This window comes from Peromyscus leucopus, chromosome X (genome assembly GCF_004664715.2).
Source record: "Peromyscus leucopus breed LL Stock chromosome X, UCI_PerLeu_2.1, whole genome shotgun sequence".
NCBI classification, from domain to species: domain Eukaryota; kingdom Metazoa; phylum Chordata; class Mammalia; order Rodentia; family Cricetidae; genus Peromyscus; species Peromyscus leucopus.
In genome coordinates, this window is record NC_051083.1 from 32,920,887 (window position 1) to 32,927,646 (window position 6,760).

Below are 6,760 nucleotides of genomic sequence, written 5' to 3' on the forward strand. Positions count from 1 at the left end.
AAGGGTAAGAGTCATTTTAGGTGTTTTCAATCCTGTAATATATATACATACACGTATATGTATGTATATATAGAAAATATACATATATTAATGACATATACATATATCTTATGCATACATGTGTGTGTATATTTTTATATGTATGTATAGATTCACTGTCCTTGTCCTCTGAGGTATCCTGAAGCAAGAAAAATTTAAAACCTTAAGCTGCATCCTTACCCCCAGTCCCTTTCCTCGCTGTTGTTTAGAATTTTGATTTTTTTCACTGTGTACCCCTGTTTGTTATCAATTAGACTGGCCAGATTTATGAGGGTACCAGATTACAATCAAATCATGTTCATACTGTTGGTCTGGATAATCCTGTGTCTACACAGACAGCACAAAACCCATCATTATGAAACTCATTTGACACTGTTATTAAATATTTTCTCTTTATAGTCTCAGCTATACGACGTTCCCATGTCTTCAAAGTTACTGAAAGGTTTGCAGGGAAGCCGAGGAGGGGCATTTCTCGAATGAAAGCAAAGACTCTAAGTGCTTCAGCAATACACCATAAGAACTGGTCCACAACAGCAAAAGCAGCACGTGAGGGAAGAGAAAGGGCTCCTTAGAATCCTCCTGTCCTACAGTATTTTACTCCCTAGTCCTCTGCCTCTTCCCTCAGGCAGTCCCTCTGGCCTGCCTTCTCTTATTTTTTCTATATCACGGCCATACTTACTCCTCCTCCGACTCCTCTTCCGAAACTCTGGGGTCCCTGTTCAGGAACCAGTTGTCCTAGATCAGCAGGTGGTTCTCCAGTGACAGGTTGCTGAGAAAGAGATGACCAGGGGATGAGAAATTAGAGAAGATAGGAAACTTTGGGATCAGGCATGCTTACACAAGCTGACTGCCGATGCAAGCAAGCACCAGGTCATTAGGAAACGCTGCATCCTATATACAGGTTTTACAAAAGGAAAAATGGGACAGTGTCACACACACACAAAAAAAGGAAAACCTCATACAAGGGGACCAAGTCAGAAGGAAGTCAATCAAGCAACCATGCACAAACATAACACACAGCAGCTCCAGTGAGACCCAAACTGAGCAGACAGAGGCCTTAGGAATGATAAGCAGAGCCTGTCCTGGTAGGAGGAACTGGGTTCTCAGGATCTCAAGATACCACACCAGGAGGGATTCACTCCAGGCATTTACTGGCCTTGTGAAGCATGTTCCTGGATTTAGACCAGGAATTAAGTTCCTTCTCCACACATCTGTGACTCAGTGGAAGCCCCAGACAAGTCAGGGGAACAACAGGATCTCAAGACTAAACATCTAATCAAATATCAGAAATATTCATACAGAGCCTGAAATCTGGGAGTTCAAGAGGCAAAGGAGGCAGAGACAAGGGTTCAAAGTTTGGCCGTCTCTGGAGCACAAGGAAAATTATGGATGTCCACCCATAGGTACATCCATCCTTAGGTACCTTTTAAGCACCCAGAGAAGGCATAAGATAGTTGCTGTGAACGACCACACTCTCAAAATAGCTTCTTTGTAGTAGACATTGACACAGGTCTAAAACAAAATGACACTGGATACAACATGAGGAGTAGAAACAAACTGAAGCTCTCATCAATCCATTCCATATAAACTGAGCAGAAACCATAAATCTGGGGATGTCAAAGGACCCTGTATCCCAGAAATAGGGAAGGCTGATGAAGGAAGATGCCTTAAGCTCAGGATTTTAAGGCCTGGCCTCGGAAACCTCAAGAGACCTGCTCTCAAGGACAAATAAAGGGCCATACTTTTCAGGTCACACAGGGATCTATGAAGGGCCTCACACTCTAGAGGCACTCCTTATCCAAAATCCAACCACCTGAACTATTCCCTCATCCCCTGACCATTTCCCCAGAGTTCTGCACAATCCTATGTCTTTGCACCGTCTTCTCTACTTCTTAAGCCCTGGCTTTCTTGGAAACAGGACAAGTTCTTTCAGGATAATAAAGGGGATATCTGTTTCTATTTTCAAGAGGAAAACTCCTGCTTCCACAGTGTATTCATTTACAAACCTAACCAATCATAAGACATAGGTAACACACAGTCACAGGTTTTAAGAGCAAGGCATACGAAAACCCTGACAAACACCACTCTCCTACCCAAAACTAATAGACTGATACACAGAAGACAACAAAACAGGAAGAAAAGAAAGAAAAGAAGTTTCTAAATAAGAAGTCAAGATATAGGTGGGTAAACAGGTACCACTGACATGATTCTTTGCAACATCCCTTGTGTGGCCAAAGATGACTAAGAAATAAGAAAGGCCTCAAATGAATGAGCCAACTCTCTGTCAAACTCACAAAACACAGACAGAACAAATGCAGGAAGAAAAGGACAACTCAGAGTGAGACTGTCAAAGAAACGAAGAGCTCACACCAGACACCAACAGTAGACAGAGTAAAACGTGTCTCTTGTCCTCTAGACATCCCCGACATAGGTCTAAAACTTAAACATCTTTAGAGCAAGGCTCCTGACCCCACAGGTGGAAGTTTCAGCATGTCATTTATGGTGTACTCCGGTAGAGAGAAATAAGCCGGAGAACAGAAATGATTGTCGTGGCACATGCTGGCTCCTGAAATCTGTGGTGTCCCTATTTTAACTTCAGGTCGTGGAGGGGGGATGGCCAAGCAGCCTAGGGTGTGTTCTGTCAGGGCATCAGTTGAGCCTTATTCAAATACCACCTAGAAAGACAACCTGTCAACTGACTGCCCCCAGGCACCAAGAGGCAGGGGACACACAAAGACCTCCAGCAGAACTAGGCTTGGCTACAGGCTCCTTCACAGGGAACCCAGAACACATCATCGAAGAGATCCATTCCTTTCCTTCTGGACACCAGGGCCACTAACCTGGTCCTAGGAATTTTGGGGTCTCACCTCTCCTTATTTGCCTATTGTCAGGGTAGAAAGGACAGCCTTACCTACCTCACCAGATTTAATTGTACTTTCAGTGTTACTTAATGAGAAAGATTTTCCAGCTAAGGTAGGACTTTCATTCCATGTGCCTCATTTCAGGCCTGGTAGCAGTGCTTCTCCTCTTTATACACACAGACAGGGCCCTCATCTCTGCCTTGTCCCTAGTTCCAAAGGACTAATAATGAAAACAGGTGCCTTAAATGATCTCTCTCTGATAAAACTGAAATAAGTTCTCATGCACCACAAGCTTTTCTCTTCCCAGTTCCCTCTTATAATTCACCCCTCAGCTAATGGCTGCATCAGAACACCACAGAACTGGAGTCCAGGATCATCAAGCAAGAAAATATAACAGCTAAAGGGTATTTAAACACCCAGGCCCAAAAGTGTCTGGGTTCTACAAACCAGACTTTCATATAACCGTCTATTAATGTTAAATGCTCTCAAAAATTGATCACCGTTTTCTCCTGGATGCTAAATTAGTGAACAGGTGCCTTAAATAATCTGTCTCTGATAAATCTTAAAAACGTGTTCCAATTTCTCTGTCTCTCTCATAAACACTAACTAACTAACATAAGCAGAGTACTAAACACTACCATGCTCACTCACTTTCTCATGGCAGCTTCTTAACATTTTCAAAATTTCTCTTAAGCCCCAAGAACTAGCATAAATCCATCTGGACAGGTCAGATCTACTTCACGCTTTCTCTGCTTCACCAGCATCCATCCTGTCAGACACAAAAGCAGCCAGGGTGCCAAGCCAAGAGGGATTGACGGCTTCAGAGCAGCAGGACAGCCCACCATCCCAGGATGCCTGTCTACCTCTAAAAAACCCCTTCCCTACAAACCCTTAAGAGCCAAACAGTGCCCACCAAGTTAGCTGAAAGCAGTTTTTTCTGCGAAAAACAACGCCCCTATTCCTATTCACTTGCTTTTTAGAATAAGCTACAAGGCTAGAATGTTAGGATCCTGCCCTCACTACCGAACATGCACAGCTTGGGGTCTTGTGTCTTATGTCATCAGTGGGTGCTGGCGATTATGTACCCGCCTTAAAAAGTCAGACAGGGAGCCACACCGTGTGTCTCTCAGTCTCTCTGCCTCTCTCTCTGATCTTTCTGTTCTCTCTCTTCTGCTACTGCCGTCTTTCGATCTCTCCAGGCCTAGATATCTTTTCTCCTATCACATCCTTGCTTCTATGAAAGCTCTTTGTAACTATGGTAGTCTTGGCCATGGCCTGTGAAATCTCCACTGGGAACCAGCACCGCCACCATCACCGTTTACCTTTCACGACCCACACTTACAATCCCACTACTAGGGAGGAGGCAGAGGTTGTTATCATGTTGTACCTCAGGTCAGCAGAGCACAGGTACCAGTTTCCAGGTCATACTCTCTTAGAAAAACAAAAAGGCCATTTCAAATCCCAGCACTCAGGAGGAAGAGGCATGGGGATATCTCTCAGTTCCAGCCCAGTCTGGACTACAAAAAAGCTGGAGAAAAACCAAAACTGTGACACCGAGAATCCCTGCTGCGTAAATAAAAAATTCTAAAAATATATTCCAGAGTGGACAGGATACAACACTGATATCACAATATTGTAGACACAGTGACAAGAGTATCCAGATCCTCAGTCCACCCAAGGACACTATAAGACAATCAATGTCACATTTGAAGCAATTTGAAGCCTGACCTGGGTAATTGAGAAAGACCTTGATACAAAATTAACACGTTAAAAAAAAAAAAAGAGGACCTTAACTCAGACAACCATGTAAGAGTAACTGCACTCCTTAGAAGAAACTATAAACCTATCTAAAAAAATGAGAACTTCAAGTAGGCAATTGCATAAAGGTACTTGGAATAAAACATGACAAATAGGTTCAAACCTAAACCTTACATTGTGGATTGAAAGAACCAGCTCCAGAGCGCTGTTCTTGTGAATCTATTGCTGCAGTAAGTACAAGCGATTACATTCCAAGGGACACAGACCTGTAAAGGCAACACAAAACTCACACATTCTCACATGTACAGAAAATATCAATATCAATATCAGGAATGCACAGAAAGAGAGAGAGAGAGAGAGAGAGAGACAGAGACAGAGACACAGACACAGACAGAGTGGGCGGGGGAGGGAATGAACAAAATATTAAGAAATTCATCATTGATGAGGATGGCCTCTCAAGACAACACCACAATCTAAGGCTATGTGAAATCTATACAATGAAACACTTTACATCTGGCACTACCCAGTGTTAGACATAAGAACACAAATCAAACTACTCCTTTACATATTGTTCTAAGTGTAAACTCACAGACTATTAACACCTTTCCCCCCAGATTCATCAATTGAAACAGGTATATACAGCCTGCCACACGACTTCGACCCCCAAAATAGTCGCTTAAAAATACAGAGATCTAAGGACAGGGACAAATGTGGAGACAAGCAGAGGTTATAAGGGAAAAGGAAAGTGGGAAAGGAGCTGCAAAGAGACTGGAAGGGGAGAGGGTAGTTGGTAATGGAGACATGAATCAGAAAGGTAGGAAAGAGGAAATGGTCTGGGGAAGCAAAGAAGAACTCAGAAAGTGGGGGCGGTACCTAAGAAAGAACAGAGGTTCAGAAGAGAGAGAGCAATAGGATAGGGGAAAGAGAACTGAACAGGACTGGGGAATCAGGGTTGCAAAGGACTAAGTGGTAGGACAGGAAAAAATTTAAAACAGATCGGGTTGGGAATGGGTAGAAATGGCAGACTAGAAAAAGAAATTTTAAAGGGTTGCAAAGGAGAAAGAGCACAGAACAGCAAATGGTACAGAAAGGAGTTGGAGAACTTGAGCAAAGGGAAAGGAATGGAAAAGGAGAAGAGGTAGGAAATGCATGGGAAGGAGCCAGGTCATGAGAACAGGGAAAGGAATCTGGAAAGGCAAAAGTGGTGATGGTTGGGGAAAAGAGGACAGGGATGGGGCACGTGGAGAGGGGTTACAGGTTTCACAAAGGAGGCTGTGGTGGAAAAGAGAAGGGAGAGAACAGAAGGGACCAGGTAAATGGGTTCAAAAGAGGTGCAGGATGAAAAAGTTAGAAATGGGTTTTGATAAGTATTGAAAGAAAGATGGACAGACAGACTAGGGGTTGTCAGGAGAAAGCAGGGGAGAGGGGGAAGGAGGGGCACACAGGGAGAGAGGAGAGTAAGAGAGAAAGGTTGGGCAGGGAGAAAGCACATTGGAGGCAGATAAATGGTGGGGAGTGGACGATAATTACACAGGGGACAGAGGAAGACCTGGGAAGGAGGGGAGCTTGGAATTAGCTATAGTGGAGGGGAGGGGTGAATGGCGTGAGGAAGGGGTTGGAAAGAGAGGAAAGGGGAAAGGATGTTGGATAGGAGAAAGGAGGTAAAGAAGTCACTCCCCAAACGTCCCACCAATCAGCAAAGACGTTTAAAAACTGCCTGGACTGAGTCTACCAGGTTGATCTTAGTCCTCGGGGGAGGCTCTGCCCTGAGGTGGTGGCAATGGGGGTGCAGTGGGGAGAAGGGGAGGGGGACAGGAGGGGGGAGAACAAGGGAATCCGTGGCTGATGTGTAGAAATGAATGGTATTGTAAAAGAAAAAGATAAATTATTGAAGGAAAAAAAAACTACCGAAAACAGAAAGAATGGGGATAAACGACACAAATCTGTAATAAAATCGACTGGGGAAGGCACCCCACCGAATCCAACTCCTGGGTCTAACGGAAAAGGAAAGATCTCGAAAGTTCCAGAAAGCCCTCAACGGGCAACGCTTAAGTGAGACGACGCCTGAGGAGAAACGGTTGCCTTGGGATGGAGGAACCCCG